Raw genomic sequence first — 22,126 nt, forward strand, 5'->3', positions numbered from 1 at the left:
CTTAGCTATTGTATACAGTGTGGCTACGAACATTGGGGTGCATGTATCTTTTTGCGTTAGAGTTCCCTCTGGATATATACCCAGAAGTGGGTTTGCTAGATCATATGGTAAGTCTATTTTTAGTTTTTTGAGGAATCTCCATACTGTTTTCCACAATGGTTGTGCCAGACTATGCTCCCACCAGCAGTGTTGGAGCACGAGGTAACCTTATTGGGTCAGTTTATATGACTTTTCTTCCTGTCTCTACCCATGCCTGGTCACCAGCCGGTCACATAATAGTTATTGAATTTTCCCATAAAAAATGCAGGTGCTCTTCCTGTGCTGTGTCACTGTCAAAGGGGCTCCTGGATGAGCAGAGGCAGTGGCACAGTATTTCACGGGGGTACAGGAGCTGCATTTTGAGTGGTCAGTGTGGCAGGAGCAGAGTGTCACAGTGGGAGGGGCGAGGCAGAGTCGGCATCCAAGGCAAAGGTTCTGGACGGCACATAACCATTTATGGAGGCTTCTGAAACCTGGGTCTAGGAATCGGAACTCAATCCTCAGAGCAGCAGGGAACCGCTGGAGGGCTGTAGGCAGAGGAGTGTGATGTGATCAGATCTGTGTTTTAGAGGCAGCATTCTGGGTGTTTGTGGAGTGTGGGCCGAGGGGTGTTCTGTGGGTATGACTTGGAGGCTGGAAGATTCTGAGATATTGTGGTAATCCAGGAGAAGGGGAGGAACTGCCCTTAACAATGTAAGTGGTGGTGGGGCTGAAAAAAGGGCAGTTCTGATGATATTGATAGATTAGTGGTTCTCCAACACAAGCGGGCATTGCAGTCACCTGGAGGGCCTGTTAACACACATTGCTGGGCCCCACCCCCAGAGTTTCTGAGTCAGGAGGTCTGAGGTGGGGCTGAAAAATTTGTGGTTCTAACAAGTTCCCAGGTGATGCCGATGCTGCTGGTCCAGGGACCACATTTTGAGAAACATTACCTTAGGAGGTCAAAATGACAAGCCCTGGGGATTTGACTGATCGTGTAAAGGTGAGTGAGACGGCAGAAACAAGGATATATGCCCAGATTTCTGGCTTGAACGATAGGGTAGAGGGGGATGCTGTTTACTGTGTAAAGTTGGGAGAAGTGTTAGTTCACACTTTAGGTCTTACTGAAACTGAGGATAATCTACTGAAAGAAATGTAAAAGTAATTGGTTATTTGTGTCTAGGGGTCAGGAGACAGCCTGGGGGAGAGAGATTGAGGAATCTTCATCGTGTAGCTGATATTTTAAGCTGTTACACACTGAAAAGTGCCTGTGGTGAGAATCAATAAGGGCCTGACATAAAGATGAACATTTACGCAGTGGGCAGGGAGGAGGTCATGAGGAGACAGATAAAGAGCAGTTAGAGAGGTAGGTCAGAGACGGTGATTTTAAAAAAGTCAGGTGGAATATTAAGTGATGTAAAATGTTGCCAAGAGGTCAGGTAAGAGTAAGACTGCAAAGTAGTCATTGCATTTGCCAAAAATTATTGTTAATAACCTTGCAGATACAGAGAGGAGTTGGAGTGTGTTGCAGTGGGCACTGGCCAGGTGTCCCAGGCCGAGGAGGTGGGAGGTGGGTCAGCGTGGGTGTGGGATGAGCTCCGGAGGTTTTGTGTCAGAGAGAAGAACTGAGTGGTTTATGAGTGGGGAAGGAGAACTATTTTTTTAAAAATCTTGGGAGTGTTTTGAGCCTGTGTAGATGCTGATGGCAAGGCTCTAATAGAGCAGGAAATGTTGCAGATTTAGGGGAGAAAGGAGAATGGGTAGTGTATGGTCCAGAGAAAGCCAAAAGGGGCAGGATGCACAGCAACCCCCATGGGGGTTTGCCAGGGATATAAATAGGAGCACCTGTGTTAAAAACAAACATGGAAAGGAGGATGCAGTGCTTTCTAGGTGGCTCGTGGAAGTGAGGGTGTGCTGATGGATTCAGTGTTCTCTACAAACTGGGAGATGCTGACTTCTGCATTGGGTGAGAAGAGGTCTGTGAGGCCGGGTGGTGTGGAAAATGTTTCATTTGGATACCACAGAACCAGGACTGCGGGCTGACTAGAGGAATGGAGGGGTGCCTGTGGAGGCAGAGGTGGGACGTGATGGGTTAATGCTGCCTCTGCCCCAGCACTAGGTGTGGTAGCAGCAAAACAGTGCGCTGATCTCAAGCTGATGTTTTACCCATGGGGATGGATACATCTGAAGGTTAGTGAGGGGGGAGTTGAGGATATTGGCTTGGGAGCGGAGTTGACACAAAAGTTAAGTGACTTACCTGTACACTCATGTCAATTTGTTTGTCCCCAAGCCATACTGCCTCCATTAGAGAAGGAAACACTTCTTCCACTTTCCCCATGTTCTTTTGGTTAATGGTCCAGAGCATTCAATGTAATTGGGTAATGAGTATTTCTTTAACAAATTAATCTTATTAATTCCGGGTCAGGTGAATGTGCTGTAAAGAATCTTGGGCTAATTTTAAAGATGTTTGAAAAGGATGTTGGGGATTCTTATCAGTAGATATTAGGGATTCAAAGATGGAAGACAGCCTAGGAAATGTGGAGCTTAGACTGAGAAATCTGTATGAAAAATAAGGACCTGAAGATGTACTTTAAATACTGCCCTGAAATGAGAACTTTAAAAATGAGAATTTTTGCCACGATGCTCCATGTGAAGGCCCTGGCGTGACTGGCTCCCTCGGGGGCAGCTGCCTGGGAGGAGGGCAGTTCTGATTAGTGCTGAAGGGATGCACCTTGGGTGCAGATCAGAAATGCTTTGGAGCTTCCTGCTGTCTGTGAGTCTGGAGAGAGCCCACATTTAAGCCTGCAGGTAGGAGTGAGGTGCCTGCTTGTCGTCACCATCATGTTCTAAGGTCAGGCTTCTCAAGGTAGTTAGGCTGTATTGAAGGCCCTAGTGACTCCTTCAGGGGCACAAAAATAGGATATCCTTGAAAAAGAAACATCTCATGCAAAGCCAAAATATAACTGAGGTTGGGAATTGGCATTAGGGGAACTTTTTGGAGTCTGAAAATCACCCCATTTTGTAGTAAATATTGGTTGTATGTTGTCTATATATGTACTGAAGGTGGTTGGAGAAGAGGACTTCTGACAAGAGGAGATGGAGTTCTCAGGTCACAGGACGCAGAGGAGAAAGCCTTTATTTCTAGCATTCTGCTGCAAATGCAAATACAGCTGTAATAAGAGGTGATTTTCAGATTCAGAATAGATGGCAGCAGAAGCCAAGGCAAGGTTTGAGGAGAAATCGGGTGTTATGTACCTTAGAATGCTGATCTTGGCATAATACTCTGCAAACAGGGTGTGCAGGACACGGGTTCTGAGATCTGTGCACGATGTAGCAGAAGGTCTTTGCAGGGCCACGATTGGTCCATAAATCCCTCCCCTTCCCAGCTGTAAGTTACAAAACTCAAAGAGAGTTGTCTATGTATGCTGACTTTCAAAGTATGTGGGAAAGCATATACTGAGAAGATTAACATCTGGTTTGCTGTCTAATAAGAAAAAATTTACTGTCTCTATAGGATATATTGCCTTGATATTTAAGAACCCATCCCAGATTTATCAGGCACCAATCTGTGTCAGTATTGTGCCAGTGCCGTTGACAAATACTATAGGCACACCCTTTAAAGTGATATCTTGACAAAGCAGGAGCTTCAGACTCACTTTGGACATAGCAGTGAAGACCTGTGGGTGGGTGATGCTCTCCCCAGTGTAAGCAGGAGAATGGGAGAGGGAGTGACTAGTCCCACGGCAAATGTAGCTTATGTGAATCCACATGGGTCTAATTTGGTTATGCCAGTCCAGTCAGTAGGAATGGAGGAGAGAGTCAAAAAACTGGAATTTATTTCTTGTTTCTTTATGCCAGGATATTCATACTGCAATGATCTGTGTCATTGAGGATCATGGTAATGTTACTGAGTCCAAACTCGTTCTGCTTGTCACATGATAGGCCAATAAATCAGGAGATGAGGTGTTGGGGCAAGGAATTGTGACTTTATTCAGAAACCCGGCAGACCAAGAGAATGGCAGACTAATGTCTTGGAGAACCATCCTAAAGTCAGAATTCAGGCTCCTTTTACTAAAAAGGGGAGAAGGTGTGGTTGGTTGTTACAAACTTCTTGGTGTAGGAATTCTTTTTTTTTTTTGTAGCTGCCCTCCTGGGTCAGGTCATGGTGCCCCTTTAAAACCTCTAACAAAACAAGTGTTAGTTTCTATTGTGCAACTTGTCATCTTTATAGAAGAGCAAAAGTGTCAATATCCTTAAAGATCAGAGCCTTGACAATAGACTCTCCTGTATATTTCAGGCTAAAGGCAACATATTTTACAAAATGTGCAGAGCTAGCAAAACTAAGCCTAGAAAACAGGGCACAGAGTTAAAGCCAAAGAAACAGATCTAATATGGAGTCAGATTTGTTCTTTTCTGTTACAGCAACAAAACTAAATTGTTTCCACACTTAAGCACTTCTCTCTTTTGCAAAAATAAGTAAGTAAATACCTCAGCAGCTGTCATGGGGGAACGGAAATTGGTCTTGGGTCTCCATACTTGTCATCAGGGAAGCTTGTTTTCCCCTTTCAAAAAAAATTTTTTTTATTTTTGCAGTGCCTTGCCCAGAGTAGGTCTCAGTGATTATCTTTTCACAACAACATCATTAATGACAAAACCCATGAATACCAGCCAACGTCTTGTCAGTGCTTACTAAGGGCCAAGCACAGTGCTGAGTGTTTCACATGGATCACTTAACTTGATTCATTTTAATTTAAACAATTTATTTAATCCTACTTCCATTTTCTGATGTGAAAACTGAGACTCGGTGTAACTTGCTAAGTCATAAGTGGCAGAGATGGAATTCAAACCCAAGAAAGCTGACTCCACGTCTCATGCCTTTTCTTCACCTTCCATTGCCCGTCTACTGCTGAAGCCTGTTGATTCAAAGATGTTGTTGACTCTTGAACAATGCAGGGGGGCGCAGTGGAGAATCCTCCTATAGGTTATAGGCGTCCGTCCACCTGCACCCACAGTTCAATCTGTGGATTCTGTGCTACTGAAGTATTTATTAATGAAAAAAAATTTGTGTATAAGTGGACCTGTGCAGTTCAAACCTGGGTTGTTCAAGGATCAAGGGTCTAGAAACTCTGGCCTTATTTTTTTTCCATTGTCATCACTCTGGTGCAAGTAAACTTTGTGCCTCTAGACAAATGTAATGTCTCCTTATTAGCCTCCATGGTTTCACTCTGGTCCCCTGACCCCAGCTCCTCTCACTTAGAGGAGTGATCACATCACACTTGCTGGAGATGCTTCACCTTCAGCTGAGGGCAACCCCAAAGCTCTTGTTCATGGTTCACAGGGCCCTTCCTTAGCCACCTCCTGGCTAGGTCTGTAGCTTCAGCCACTGCTCCTCTCTGCCACAGTGTTGTGCTATCCAGAGAGCTTCTAAAATTCTCATTTTGGGGCTCCACTTTTGGAATGTCTGGTGGGCTAGGTCTGAGGTTGGACTCTGGATTATAGGAATTTTTTATCAGCTAGGTTTGGGAAAGCCTCACTCTAGAAAATCTGTTCTGTGAATATTAGTTGCTGCCTAGATGTGCAAACTGCATTTTGCCTTTCTTCCTTTGACTCCAAGGGGGTCCTACCTTTGAATTCTCAAAGAGTTTTAGCTCAGCTAATGAAAGCTGCTGTGCTAGAACTCAGCGTAATGACAGAACATTTTCCCCAGACTGCTCATTAAGGCTTTGGTCCACTGTTTGTGTGTGATTGAGAAACTGCTCAGCTGAGAGAGAGAAAGAGAGAGAGGCAGTTGGTCTTCAGGCAGTTGATAGAATCTTCAGTAGAGCTAAGGCCACCTTTAATTTCTTACAGGGACTTTCTCTGTTTAATACTTTCATTATTCTTACTTGAAAAAAGTTGAGGTGTAAAATGCAGATATTCAAACCTAGAAATGTACTGAATAAATTCCTATCTTTAATAAAAAGTGTATCAAATATAATCTTACCCAGTATTCACTGTGGCCCCAGGCCTAATCCCTGGGATATTTCTTCCTTTTGCTTCTTTCTTTATATATTTATAAGCGTGTTCTTCTGAATTTCACTTTTGAAGCTAAGGGGTTATGGAATATTGAAGTTACAGAGTATTTAAGACTGAGAATAAAATAATTATGAGTTTATCAAACTTTCAAACAATCAGAGAGAAAAAATTTTCAACCTCTTTAATAATCTTGTCTACAGGGTATGTATTCTAGATTAAGCAGTTGTTATGGAATGCATATACAGACAGAGATAAAGTTATTTTTATAGGTTGATTTTTACAAATTTTTTATCTTTACCCTTATCACACATACCAAGTATTTCTGATTTGATTTGTAAGCGATTTAGTTGTACCACATAATTGTTGGTACAAACATTTTATGTGTATGCATAAAATAAGCAAGGTACTATTAATGTCAGATTATTCCATTTCTTTTTCTGCTAATGCCAAGCATTTCTGCTACATTTATTCTACTGCATTGTTCATTTTTGTTCCCCTATTTGTGCTGAAGAGAAATTAGGTAGCCATTTCTTCTTGGCATGTCTCTACGCTCAGCAAATATGGCCATTGAAGTTCTAAATTTCAGTCAAAAATAGAACTCAGCTTCATTTTGAAAGTTTCTTTTTGTTCATGCACAGGGATCCAAGTATCGGATGTGTAGCTCTGCCCTTTTCTGGTCATTTCAAATTATGGAAAGAGAATTCCCAGAATGGGATTGCAATGATCTTTAACAATGTGGGGGTGAGGGCCTACCCTCCGATAGTCTAAAAGCTGCATATAATTTATAGTGAGCTCTTCGTATCTGCAGTTCAACCAACTGGTAGTACTGCAGTATTTACTGTTGAGAAAGTTTGCATGTACGTGGACCCATGCAGTTCAAACACATGTAGTTTAAGGGTCAGGTATAATTTCCAAGTTTACACAGTGACTGGAAGACATGTTAAAATTCAGCACCACAAGATATACTCACTGGAAAATTAATTGTAATAGTTTTGATTTTAAAAATTTAAAAATTTTGTTCATTTAGCAATTTTTTTTTAAAATTGGAGAGAAATGGAAGCTGCTTTCTACATTGCCAGGAAAATAGTAACTGTAGTTTTCTTTCTCCAAGTACAGATGAAAACAAATATGGATACAGTTAAGGATATAATCATATTGGAGAAAATAATCCAATAATTTGACTGGTGATGTTGATGAAATTAAAGGTTTCTTGTACTCTTATGACCCAGTGCTTTCTCAGTTAAAGCTCTGGATAACTCCCTTCAGCTGAGTTTTAGGTTAAGCAAACACACCTTCGTTTTTAGATAAAACAATTTTCACTAAGTTGAATTTACTAAACGACTATGTCCTTTAGCTAAAGGATTAACTTTTATTGAAATATTATTTCACTTTTAAGGAGCTTATGTCAAGATGTAAAGGTCATGGACTCTTACAGATGTGATGGGCTACAAATGCAGATTTAAGGTCAGCCATCCATCAGACGTGGTCCGTGCGGTACTGACGGAAACTGGTTAATCTTTTCTGCACCCAGCATAATATGACCACTGATTAAACAAGACATCAGTTCATCCCATGTTCTCCTTAGTTACAAACAAGAAGCAGTGTCTTTAGGCATGAGGAAAGTTTTCACAAGTTAAGACCAAGCAAAACACAATTAAGGCACATCCTTCTCAGAACCTTGTTGGATTATGACTTTAATTAATATTATTGTGATGTTTAATAATAATTTGAAATTAAAGTCCATCTAAAGAGTACTGAGCTAGGTGATGAAAATTGATTTTGTTTCTAAACTCTTACTGTGTTACCTCACTGGTAAATGATGTCCAACTCCATGACCTCTAATGACCTCAAATAACAATAACATTTTTGAAGTCCTTACTTTGCTAAGGATTTTACATATGTCATTTGATCATTATAACACCCCTGGGAGGTATTAATTATTAATATCTGTTTTAGAGGGAGACTGGATATTGTAACTAGTAGGAAATGGTTCCCATCTCAGTCTGTTGAACTCTGAAATGTCTGCTCTTAACCACCATCACTGTTATGCAGAGGTCTTTGAATGTGTTTTAGAATCGTTAGTCTATGAATACAAACATAATAGCGATTGACAAGTATGGTCAAAGGCAAATGCACAAGTTCTAACAGGAACCTTCCTTTGTTAATAACTTCAGAAAATAAGTAATATGTTGTAGAAACAAGACTGAGCTAATGAACTGTCTTCCCAGGGGACTGTACATGGATCATATGGATAAACTGGTACATTAGTATGAGTGCTTGGTCTTTAGAAATGGCTTGTCGAAGCCTCTGTGTTGTGCAGTGATGTTTGAGCTCTGGAGAGTGATGTGTGAGCACAGGCCTTGTCTTTGAACGATGGTGATAACAGCTGTGGCCGTGATGGCAGTACAGTCTGCTCGCTGTCCCATCAGTTTCCCTGGAAGCACCATCCACACCCTCGTGTGTAAGCAGTAGAGCTCATTATGGATTTTTACCTTACTTCCAGGCTGCTACTCATGGTGGATGATAAATTTTAAGTCTGACCCTTTATTTAAACTTCTTTTTCTGAGAAAGAGACTCAGCAGGCAGCTTTAACATATGTGCTGCTTCTGCTTGGTCTCCGTTTTCCTGAAGCAAATTGTCAAACTTCACCTTCAGCTAAAACCTTTGAGAAAATCTAGGCTCTGGTGTGTGAAGCCTGGATTGTGAGGGAGGAGAGTTCTGCCTTGAAAAACCACAAATGCAGTTTCCTGCACTACTTCCTTCTAGTGAAGCAAGTGTCATTACAGGTATTTGGATATTCTCCCCCTCAGCTTGAGGTTTGTGAGTATCTGATTATGAGACTGAATGCTAATGAGCAGAGATCTGTCTCTCACCGCACAGGGCTGTGCGGTACCTGCAGAGGGACCAGCGGACTTTTGAATAAATGGCACTGGTCCAAGTTAGCCCTTGCTCTCAGTGCTCTTTACTTATTTCTTCTCATGGGTGGTCACCACCGTGAGCCCTGACATTTACTCACACATCACACTCCCCCCAATCTAATTCAGTCCTGATCTCTCTCCTCCAGGCCCCATCTGAACCTACGTGCCCTTTTGATAAACTGAGCTACTTTTTTCCTTCAAAAAATTCCTTTTACTTCTTCCTTTAACTTAGAGTTGGTTTCTTTTTAATCAGATCACATGTTTTTGCAATCCATACCTTTGCTGGATCTCTTTGGATCTCCTAATCTCACGGTGCCAGGAATTAGGGGTGTGTGCGTGTGTGTGTGTTTGTGTGTGTGTGTGTTCATCAGTCATGTCATACGGTGCCTTCCTACCAGGATCACCTCTTCCTGGGCCTGCTCCCATATCTCGGGAACCTCAACACTACAGCCCTGTTGCCTGTCCCTACTTCCAGTGTGAGCTGGACTGTTAGGCACAAAAGTCATGCTAAATTTCCGATTTAGGAAATTCTGTTTCTGGAACCATTGCTGCTGTACTAAGCAGATCTGTGCAGAGATAAGCTTGCTACTATCTTAGCATTTCTCAGGCTTTTCCTGGAGTTTCTCCCTCACTGCCATCACCTTCTGCTCTCCTACCCAGGGCTGTGGGCAGTTACTGGAGAAAGTCCACGAACGTCCGAGAGGCCTGCTCTGAGCTGCCTGCGTACCCTGCACTGAGCAGCACATGTTTTATTTCCCACTGCCTCTTGCTGGCCCTTCCCTGTTTCAAATGCCTTTCCTTGTCCTTAGCAACCATCCAGCCTATTCATTCTGAGCTGGGACTCTCTCATTTTATTGGGAGTTTGGAGTTTTATGTGATCTTACTCAGTTTCCTCTTACATGGACTAACTCTTCTTGCAAAAGTTCTGGAAAATATGCTTCTATTTTTCTACCACTATTTTGTCCTCTATTATTCAATTTCTAGTCACATCACCGTTTAAGATCTTTCTGAAAAGATGTCTGTTTCCTTAGTTTTTTAAAATAATTTTTTAAGATTTATCTTTTATTTCCTTATTTTATGTATTTATTGGGGGGAGTTAATTAAGTTTGTTTATTTTTAGTGGAGGTGCTGGGGGTTGAACCCAAGACCTCATGCATGCTAAGCACACACTCTAGCACTGAGCTCTACCCTCCTGCCTGTTCTCTTAGTTTTTGAGAGTTCACTTTACTTCTGGTAGGATTTGAGGCAGTTTTAAACAAGGCTTCCTAAAAATGCCTATTCACTTGGCTTGCTGCAAAACACTACTTTTTCTCCTTATTCCTTCTTGCTGCTAAAATATAGATGTTTCTTAAGGTAAAGTCCTTACGTTTGTCTTCCCTCCCCTCTCCCCTCCTCTTTGTCTTTACACATACATCCTGACTTGCATGCAGATCCCAACTCTAGTCACATATGCATCTGTCTGCCTGCTGAGAGCCTTGACCTCAGGTTTCCACTGGCATCTTAGAGTCAGCAATTTTGAAATCAGACTCCTTTGCCAAATGCCACCAATTTGTCCTCCTTCCTTGAAGTGAAAGGGCCACCACCATCCCTCTGCTTTAGGCCTCTTGTCTGGATTAGTCCCTTCACTTCCCCTTCCCTGCTCATTGTGACTCACTTTTACGAGGACCAGGTGTGATTTATCTCATGGAGGGCTCCTTGTCCTGTGAAGTTAGTGCACAGCATGACTGTATCCAGGGCCTCCACTCTCCCCCTCCGTCCCCCTCTTCTCCACCTTTACTCTCCCTGGTCCCCACCCTACCCCACCTCCCACATACCCCATAATTGTGACCCCTGCAGCCAACCAAGGGGGCTTGACTACCCCGCGTAGCCTCCCAGGACTGGGGCCACCAATCTGTGGCTTATACTGCTCATTCCGCACGGAGGCGCTCCACCCATATGATCTCCCTTGCACTCAGTTCCCTCCCAGGAACACAGGTCCCAACCTCATCACTTCTCTTCCCTTCCTACACAATTGTGTATCTTTCTGACAGCCTTGGTTGTACGCCAGTCCTTCTGCCATTTTCCAGTTAGCTTTTCAGTGAGGTTTGTTCCACATGTAGACGTATGTTTGATGTGTTCACCAGGAGAGGTGAGCTCCACATCTTCTTATTCCACAACCTTGACTGAGCCCATTTCAGCATTTCAGTAAGACCATTCCAATATCTCATAGCTTCCGATGACACTGACTCCTTAAGAAAAATATCCTATTTATTGCTTTCTGTTGTTAATCTGTTTTTTGTGGCTGCTTTTAAAATTTTATTTTTACCTTTTTTCCCTAAAAGTTTTACCAAGTGTACCTAAGTGTGGTTGTCTCTATATTTATTCTTCTAGTTTTCATAGGGCTTCATAAATCAGTGACTCGAATGTATTCTGTCATTTTATAATGGCATCAGCCATGGCCTCTTTTCAGATGATGCTTCAGTGTTACTCTGTCTGTTTTCCTTTCCTTCTGTCAGGCCAGTTGCACATGCATTATAGTTTCTCACTGTTTCCTGTATGTCTCTTACTCTCTCTGTGGTCAGCGAGCCTTCTCACTCTGTTTCATCCTAGGTGGTTTCTGTTCATCTCTCTTCAAGTGCACTAACTCTATAGTCAGCTTCTTCTCATCTACCCTTAAACACATCTGTTGCCTAGTTTAATTTTGGTTATTTTATCAATTCTAGAATTTCTCAGTTCTTTAATTGTTTACAGTTTTGTATTGGAATTCTACATTTTGTCTTTTATTTTCTTGAAATGATTCTATATAATTATTTAAAAATATGTGTCTGATAATATCTGATGCACTTGTGTGTCTTCTGTTATTTTTCTATTCATTTTTAGAAATTTTATATTTGTGTCAGCATGCTTCCAGTTATGTTTTATTTTATGCTGTGTAGATATCTGAATTGATATAACCTGTTTACAGATAGGATTTGTATTTGGTTTTGTGTGGGATCTGGGACACTAAAATTCCAGGATCAGCTTGAATTATATTCAGGGATTTAGGTGATTTGAAGTTGAGTTTTGGTCTACTTCTAGTTTGCCTTTATTCCTAGTATGATGGCCTCTTGAATTCTAACATACAGTGAAGGTGTCAGAATCACCATCCTCCAATCCTTTCCCTCATAACTTGCAGTCAGATTCTCACAGAAACCCTCAGGGAAAAAAAGTGAACATGAGTGTCCACTTCCTAGGTGTGTGTTCTCCCCTGGATTCTTGCTTTTCAGTTTGTCAATGTAATACTCCCTTCCCCTTTGCCTCTCAGCAGAAAAATATACATGTAAATGTATATATTCATATATATACACACATACCACACACATATATACACATATATGTCATTTTTTCTAGTCTCCAGCAAAAGAGTGGTTCTAATGACCTCTTCTGTCATTACCTCAGGTTATTAATTTTACAATGCACATGCAGTTTGTAGCCTGTTATTTTCACCTATGAACGTATATCATGAAGAAAATGTTACAGGGCATTTGATGTGATATGATTTTAATGACTCTTGCTTATTTGTACCTACCACAATTGTTTGTTTGTATTGCTGTTGTTGGAAATTTTGCTTTTTTCTCTTTTTAAAACATAAATAACTGATATAAATATATTCTAATATGTGAATATTTTTACATATCATTAATTTACTTTTTCCTCAGAGAAAACTCTAAGTAGAATTTCTGGTTCCAAAGGGATCAGTATTTAAATTCATTGGATGCTCAATTCCCTTCCACAAAATTTGCACAAATTTGCAGTCTCAGTAGTAGTAATGTCAGTGCTTGTTTTGAGCACAGATTTAGGAAAACACCCCTTTATATTATCCTGAAACAGTTTCAAAGACCTCCGCTCAACTTTAGATTTAGTTTTCTTGATATTACTCTTGGTATTCATTTGCATTTCTCATTTTTATATACTCAGTTGACCCTTGAACAGTGTGGGGGCAATGCACCTGTATGGTATAGTTGGGCCCCGTATCTGTGGTTCCTCCACATCTGCAGATTCAATGATGCATAGACTGAGCAGTACTATAGTATTTACTGCTGAAAAAATCTGAGTATAAGTGGACCCTCACAGTTCCAACCTGCATCATTCAAAGGTCCCGAGTACCCTTCCAGGTTTATAACTTATTTAAATATGAACCAGGGGTGCTTTGGTCACTTTTTCCTGTTCTGTCTGGAGCTGATTAAATGGCTACAGTGTAATGTTAATTGTGTCAAGATTGTGGGAGTGATATAAATTATCAGTGTGAAAATGATCCAATAATTAAACAAATGTACATATTATGTTATTATAAAAGGTTGAGCGCTATGATTACACCCACATAAAATAGTCAGAGAAAGGAGAACAGACCCAGTGGGTGCTGCTGTGTGTGGTACTGATTACTTATTTTTATCTCCCCTGTTTCAAAGCAGTTCTGTACAGTTGTGCTGTGGTTTTTTAATAATTAAATGATCAATGCAAACCAAAATGTTGTGAGCACAGTTTAGTCTGTTATCCAGTGAAGCTACCTTTTATTCAGCCAGTCATCCTAGAAAAAGTTCAAATGAGTTTAAGTAGAAGTGGCTCTTCCATCATTTCCCTAATACTAATGTATTTATCATCACCTTATTCCAAAAAGTATTTACAGTAATTAGCAAGAAAGTAAGACAGCATAACATAAGATAATAAAAATCAGGTATGAGTGAAAAGGGAAAAAAGGCAACACTGTGGGAGGAACATGAGCTGGAGCTGGGGTCATGGCTAACCAGAAACACACGTTCCGGAGCCCAGGCCTGAGGCGGGTGGGCCGTGTACTTACTTCAAATGTTCTATTGGCCAGAATGGAAAGCATGTCTCATCCGTAAGATGAAAACAGCACAAATAAACTCAAAATGCCATCCAAGTATTTAGTTCCTCAAATGAAGCTGTGAAGTTCTAATACAAGAACTTTCACCTGCAGACAGCGCTGTGTGAGGGATGGGCATGCCCCACAGGCTACTCCCAGGGGACCTCACCGTCTCCTTCCTCAGGGCTTACACCCAAGCCAGGTGTTGAGGCCAGTTGAGCAGGTGCAGGCGAAGAGCCCTCTGCTGGCCTGAGACGCACTCTTCTGTGCCCTCCAGGGTAGATGGAGTACATGGAAAGAAACGGGTGTGCAGCACACTGTGGGGCAATGTTTTACATTTTTTCCCTCAGTCACACTTTGGATATCTGGTGGGAGACTGTACTTCATGGAATGTCTAGGGTGCACTGACTGTGTGTCACCACTCAAATATAGATCCTTGGGCCTTGATGGACACTTGAGCTGGGGCGGTGCTGAGAACATCTTAGGAAGTGAGGAACCCAGACTGTTCCCACATGTGTGGACCGCCCATCTCCACCCACTGACAAGTCATAGGAGTGTCAGTGGGATGATGGGAAGGGTACCATGCCTCTCTGAGAGTCATTAGGATTCTGCTTTAATATATAGACTGAGGGCAATGAGATTTTCTTGTATGCAGTTAGCACCATCAAAAAAGTGTTAACCTGAAATATTTTAAGGTGACAACCAAACCCTCATCTTCACTAGAAGGATCTCAGTGCAGTACTCTTAGAGTCCCTGACTTTGATCATCATAGTTTTCTTGTGGGCCCTCTCAAATAGACTACTTGTGGATTATAGCTGATTTATTTGGGGGGCTGTTGTTTATAGGCCAGTTAAAAGATGGGGAAATATCTGCTAAAAGAAACCATTTTTTCTTTTTTGAAATAGCAGGCTTGTGAACTATTTATGCCACTTTTAGATTGTGATTTTCAATCTTCTAATCTGCCTATGGTAGAAAGCTTGTATCTGTTTTCTTTACAGTAAGAAATGACCCAGTTCAACAAAAGTCAAACAGATTTAAGAGTTTAAGAAAGTGCAGTAGTGCCAGGGAAAAATTTCCCTGTTTTAACTCAGATATAAAACTGTGGTTTAATTTGTTAAAAGACGATGTTTATTGATCTTGCCCCGTGTAGTTCCTTAATACTCATTGTGTATCTGTTATGTGTACAGAATAACATCCAGGGGAGAATAAGGGGACATAGGATATGGTTGGTAACTGGTGGCAAGGAGCTTATATACTGTACTTGGGAAAATAGCAAATACATTTCCAAAATGTTGGGAAAACAACAGAGAAAAAGACAAACATGGATGATTGAGGAAATACCACCGGGAATTACTCACTGAATTCAAAACTTAGTGACAGTCAGCACAAACGCCAAGGAGACTCTGCAGACTAAAGTTTGGTCAAGTAGCTTCTCATCATAAAGCAGAGACTTGGTGCTGGTTCTGCGAAGATGTTTTATATGTATGATGACAATTTTGAATTCCTCTAAAAAGGAGTTTTTAAAGTATAAGGGATATGTGACTATTCTAATCAAACAGAGATGAAAGAAAATCAAAACAAGTAGTAATCATGGTGGTTATACTTGCATAAGACCGTGTGGTTTTCCTAGCTCTTTCCACATGGCACTTGCTCCCACCTCACACCAATCTTGTAAAAAAGACCAGAACAGGCATTTTTCTTGAATTACTGGTGAGAACACTGAGGCCTCATAAAGTTATGAGATTTGTCTAGTGTGCAGCACTGACTATATACCAGGAGTTTTGTCTACTCCGTATTTCTCTTTGTATTGTAAAATCGCCAATAGGTTTAGAGATAATGGATTGCTTGATAATGTTGCTTTCCATTTGATACACAAAGTACCCCTTGGTAGTTTGTTAAGTAAATGAGGAAAATGAGATTACCAGCTACAGCCACTGCTCAGATTGACAAGCCATCTCTTTTGTCAAAAAACAAAACAAAACAATTATCTGACAATTGTGTTAATTCAATAAACATGAGGTGGCTTTTATGAAGTCATGTTAACATTGCCAAATATTAGACCTGTGTACATACCTCATGTGATGAAGGAGTTTTCAGTCAATTGGAGGGAAGCTGAGATGCATTCAGGGAAGTGTTAAGCCACCGTTCTGGACAGCACGCTGTGAACTGTCAGAATGAGGGGCGGCAGGCGTGTGGGGTCAGCCTCGTGATTCAGGAGCGGTGAGGTGAGGCATCAACCCAACTTCATAACTGACCGGTTTCCATGAGTGGGGAGGACTAGGGAGGGCGTGCTGGTGGAGTGGGGCTTCACTTAGGAAACGGATGAATTTGGGAGGATGAATGGAAGGAACATAGAAACATTTAAAGGACAAGTTGAAGAGTGGACATTGGATTCTGTAGATGTTAGAGAGACATGAGAGAAGTTTGTGTTTTGCTTATTTTCTGCTAGTGGAGCCGTAGGATGAGGGGGAGGATTTGAGGTTTCCATCACAGCACTGAAATGTACCCTGGTCCTGGGCTGTGACTGCAGGCCTGGAGCATGGGCTGACGTTACTTTTGGTTTATGTCAGGTTGTAGAGAGTGCTTTGAGCAAACCTTGTGTTTTGGTGAATGATGAAATCCTGAATCAAACCATTTATCCCCTTGGCTGCTGGTGCTGCCTCTTTTATGTGGAGCAAATGAAGTCAGAGGCTGAGTGGCTTTATTATTGGGGTGCTGAAGCTCTCTCAGTGAGAGTCCCCTTTTCAGGGTAGGTACAGCTTGCTACCTTGGCACTTGACGACTCCTTCCATGAAAGGTTCACGTGATGCGGACATGCAGAAGGGGGGATTCTGTGCCTAATGGTTCTCAGCAGCCTAAGAGACATCGCCAAACCAGTGGCTCAGTGCAGCACCATCCAGGCATCAAGCCTTAACATCGCCCCTCGCCCAAGTCTTACCTAGTTCTTGTAAGAATGAGGATATTCTCTGATTTGTTTTTGCTGGTCCACTTCATTAAATTCCTTTAGTTTTACCAATGAGAGTTCATTTCTAATATCATGTTAATTAAACCACCTATTTTGACAATGAAAAGCTTTTCCTGATACTTAGTATGCCAAATAGCAAAACTTCTGGTGTCAATCAAGATATGAATTCTTGAAAGAGACCCTGAAATGTTCATCCATGTTTCAAATGTGACCTTTCTGGCTCAATACTAGCTGACTGGGGAATCTGGGTTCTCAGTTTGGGCCTAAACTGCCCTGAAAGTAAAGCTTCAATTACCTGATCTACACATTGTATTTTACTGTGGAGGCTGAGGAATATTTTTTGAATTTCTTAAATCAATTTGTTAAACAAACTACAGAGATAGCAATGCCTTTCCACTGGTTAACTCAGTTTATTTTACAGCCTCAGTGCGGTGGTTACAGTAAACTTTTTTATTTTTGTTTCTACCACTCTGTTATTCTATCTGCTCTAATTTATGCTGATCAAAAGATTTAAGGAGGTGGATCTGTAAGTAAGGAGAATGTCATGAAGAGAACCAAGGGTGTGTATAACTGGGTGCATGGATCCTAAAGCTGTAAAATCCTAATGAGCACTTTCCCGAGGTATTTATAGGCCTCGGAGTGGCCTCCTCTGTGGGATTTCCACTCTGCTTCCTGGCACGAGGTGTAGTTATGAACCTGCTTCTCATTCTGTCCAGATTCTGCTGGTCTGCAGCCGGGAAGAGCTTTCTTTGCCAGATTCTTGCCCGGTTCTTTTCTTCTTGGCAGGGTCATTTACTTTTTCAGTTTTTCTCCCACACAGTTCCCAACTGGGACTCAGGATGAATCAGTTTCCCGGGCTTTTTGTTGTTGAAGGCAAGGAAGCCATTATTGTCCTGTGATGCCCAGCACAGCCTGTCCTCTGAATTTGCCTCAAATTTTTAACAGATTTCCAAGGGACATCAAAGTCCAGGGTATTGAAGATGCCTGGTCAGGGAGCTCTGAGATTGAGTGGATTTTCTGACCTTGTAATTCCTTACAGGCCTACATGGCCTCTTACTCTCAAAGAAAGAGACTTACATTTTACCATAAAAAAGAAGTTGAGACACATGGTTATGAAAATGAAATGGCTGTGTGAAAGAATGTTTATGTTATGAATCTACACTGAATAGTATAAAATGCTGTTTAATGTTGTATGTATGTAGATGCCCACCACACATGTACGTTTATGATGGAAATGATGTTGCAATATATCAGTCAGGAAGATTCCACTTTCATGATTGAATTAAAATAGCTTAAACTTTTTGTTTTGTTTTGTTTTGAAATATAGCAAGATCAACTTCACACCTGGGCTGCAGTTAGTCAACCCACACACTCACTGGATTATATAGACGGGGAGTTTCCCAGGTGAGTCCCGTCTGCTTGGCCACCATCTAAACTTCCTGATGAAGAACACAGGCCCAGGGATGCTGACGCAGGTAGGCCCCCAGGAAGAGTGAATGCTTTGAACGTCACAGCAAGTATCTGTGTGGTGCTTACTGGGTTGCAAGTCTCGGTTTCTCTTCTAAGCATTTCTTAGATTAACTCAAGCAAAATCACTGGGAAGCTTGTTAAATTGAGAATCCTTATGCTGCATCTTCAAGGATGCTGAGTTAGATTTTTGGGGAATGGGGCACTGGAATTGTCCAGTTACTACCTTGTGTACTTAGTTTGAGAACCACCACTTCAGGGTCCAGCTGTGGCCGCCCCCCAAGGAGAAGCTGCACATCCCGTGTGGGCTGAGAGAGCTTGGAAGGGAAATTTTTGCCTACTGGCTTCGAAGGTGGTGGCCACCTCTTCCCACTGTCTCTTCCCTTATTGCTTTCTTCGTGCTTTTCTTCATTTTTCCTTTGCCTTCAGGGATAACTGGGAGAGGCAAGATAGATGTACACATTTTATTAAATCTAAATTTTAAGGAATCTTAAAAATTATACATTCAGATGTAATATTTATTTTTCTAAAAAAATTTGTTTTTTTTCTCTTTGAACCTTGTGTTGTCTTAAAGTATTTTGTGTAATTTTTTAAGTATTTTGAAGATTGCATGAGGTTAACATCAGCTACATGTGGAGCTCAAAACTAGGAAAGCACTTGATTGTATTAAATTAAGAATCATGTTTTTGTAATAATGTTTTTATGGAGTTTGAATGTTTTATTATTTCTTTCTTTTTTCATTTTGGCATAATGAATTTCCAGCTGCTTTTTGGTGGATTGTTCAGGAATATTGACATATGACCCATAAGTGATGAGTAAATAGCAGAGCATTAGCGCTATTCAGAAATCTCTCCCTCACCAAGTTTTCCTAAATGGTAGCATCGGTGTTGGAGTTAAGAATTTTGATTCCTCCACCTCATTGGCTTACTGAGAGAAACATGGTGGGCAGAAGCTTGATTTGGACTTGTAAAAAAGGGTGCAGCATAAGAGTATGGAGCTGGGCTCTGCTGCTTATCAGCTCTGAAACCTTGGGCAAGTTTCCAAACCACGGTACTCGGTTTCTCCACCTATAAAATGATGATAAGAATAACATCTCCTGCACTGGGATATTGTGAGAATTGTATGTTAAAGCATAGAATTAGCCTTTAGAATGAAGTCATTATCTTCCTCATGAGTTCCCTTTAAAACCAACAGTGCCCCACATCATCAGTGACTTTATTCTAGGCTCCTGCCTAAAGGTCTGCAGAGGGAGCCTGGTGCTCATAACCTCCTGTTTTTATCCCAGTCCTGGAGTGATGCGTTTGCCTGTTTTTCCTTTACACTGAGACACTAAAAGGGGGCCCACACCCAACCCTACATGTCCCCCTTTTAACATTTAGTTCTCTTGAAACACTGCTTAGTGTTTTCTTGGTGGACTTTACCCCTGAAATGAACAAAACATGAGAGATGCAATGTAGGAAACATCGTCGCATGTAGATCTCTGAGTCTCTTGTGGTGCAGAGTACAATTGATCAAAGGCTGAGGTAGGGTTCCTTAATGCAGAGATCTTCAGGGCTGAGGGGGTTCTGACCATAATGACACCTGAAAAAAATTAAGGACATAAAACCATATTTAGTTTTAAAAGGAAAAGCATGTAACTAAAAGTCTTGATCACATTAAATACATTATTTTATTTCTTTATGTTAAAAATTACTTACTGGTTTGGAAATAGCCAGGTGCAGATATAGTAATACTGATCAATTTCACTGAGCGTTCTTTTAACAGTCATTTATATCTTACGTTTTACATAATTGATTAGGGAGGTGTTTTCATTTTTTTTTCTTCCCTAGTGTGTCTTCCTTTCTTAACTTTTCTAATCAAAACATTTATAATAACCTTTAAAATTTTAGGGAAGTTTTAAAATTATGAAACATTTTGTTATTGATTTAGTTGTATACTGGAGGAACACTATATGGAAAGTTAATTTGTGATAATCTGGATTTTAGTTTGGTAAAAGACAACAGTTGAAATTGATGCCAGAAAATTTGTAACCTAGTTTTTCCTTCATTATTTGACATAGCTCGCAAAATGCCAGAGCAGCAATTTTTAATATAACTTGTCTCCTTTTAAAATATGCATTCTTGAAGAGGATGATGGAGGTAAGTAGAAAATAGTTTAATATAGTGACTTGTTTTTCTCCAGTTGATCTCGTATAAACCCAACAGCCCAACAGCTATTTTGTCCAAATGTCCAGTGTCCCTTTCTAAATATTTCCTGCTGTGATTCTGTGGGACATTATCATGTGGGGGCCACAATGCCTACCCTCCCTGTCCTAGGAAAGCAGTCAGTGGTAAGAGTGAGAATGTTGATAACATAGTGAAAACCTTGCATAAATTCTACTGCTTTTAAAAATACATATGAATTGCAAACTTTGATAACAAGGTTATGAATAGTGATAAACTTGACAATATTGGTGCATAATATTGTGCAGTGACATCCTGGCTAAAATCACTTCACAACATGCGGTCCTTTTCAATTTTAATTTAAAGTAGAACTCAATGATTTTTTTTTTTTGAAAAAGAAAGACTTATGCTTTCATCTTAGAAGATTGGTTTCTTTGCCTTTTTTTTTTTGTCCTCCAACTCTTCTTAATATTGGTTTCTAATTTATATGTCCAGCTAATTCAGATCCATGATCTGCATTTTCTGCCTTTCTCATGGACCTGTCTTTCATTTTCTCATGATCCATTTTTAGAAATAAGTTTTTCTCTACTTTCAAATATTGAAGAAGAAACTGACCCTCTGTTAAATGACTCTGAGTGCGCAGGCTGAGGTGAAGCCTCCGTGTCCTTCCCACCAGTGAGCTGCACAAGGGCTGCAGACTCCTGGGCATCTTCTGCTGCCACCCTGCTCCCTACAGCATGTTTGTGTTGTCTCCACAGAGGAGTATAAGGTATCAATAGTGACCCTCTGTGGTCTGTAGAATGCTTCCTGGAAGGACAAGACAAGTTAGGAAGAACTAATAAGGAAGTTAGGAAGCAACGTGCTCCAAAAGTTCACGGCAGAAACATTAATAAGAAGAAAACCTTTTCAATTATCATTTTTCTTCATCTTCTCTCTCTTCATTTTCCTTTATGTATTTAATTCAACCCACCTCCCTGCTATGGTGGTTTTTTTCTTCTGAAGTCCCATGCCATTTTATTTATATTTCTATCATTTGAATTATTTAGGTATGTAATTTATCTCTTTCTACATATCTGTCTCTTATGTAGACTCCCAACATTTTAAGACCTTTGGACACATATACTTAAATATTTTGGACACATATACTTTGGACACATATACTTAAATATTTGAGTGAATAATTGAGGATATAGTGTTGAAAAAGATGTAAATAAATAAAATATCTACTCAGCACATAAATGCAATAATTTGAGTTTTGTGTGTGTACTGAAACATCCCATGGACCATTTTAGAGGCTCAGTACCAAGTTTCAAAGATTACACAACAGATTTATACAAACAGACAACTTTAGTTGATGAATTCATGGAGATCAGGATCAAGATGTCTGGGTGTGAACAGAGACTGGATCATTCTGGGTGCATCTTTGGAAAATCAAGGCCCTTATCTTTAGTAATATGAGTAATCAAGAGAGTGAACAGAGGGCTGATTTTAGAAAAGCTGTTTGGGCACATAAAATCCCGGAGGAAAATATGGAAGGAGAGTTGGTAGAAACATGACAAACTTTTTGTGTAGAAATCCTAAAAATTGTATTTACATGCTGGCTGAAAGAATTGTTACCTACTTTGGCTCCAAAAAAGAAAAAAGGGAGGGGTGGTTTGAGCAGTTTATGAATATACAAAGTGTCCAAAAGAATTATAAAGGAAAATAGATTAAAATGAAAGGAATTTAGGATGGAACA

At 40.6% G+C, this 22,126-nt stretch overlaps 1 pseudogene; it reads left to right on the plus strand.

Annotated features, from left to right (window-relative positions):
* LOC140699547 (formin-2-like) overlaps positions 1–22,126 on the plus strand; it is a 72,009-nt pseudogene that overhangs the window by 14,864 nt on the left and 35,019 nt on the right.

Source organism: Vicugna pacos, chromosome 11 (assembly GCF_048564905.1).
Source record: "Vicugna pacos chromosome 11, VicPac4, whole genome shotgun sequence".
Classification (NCBI taxonomy): domain Eukaryota; kingdom Metazoa; phylum Chordata; class Mammalia; order Artiodactyla; family Camelidae; genus Vicugna; species Vicugna pacos.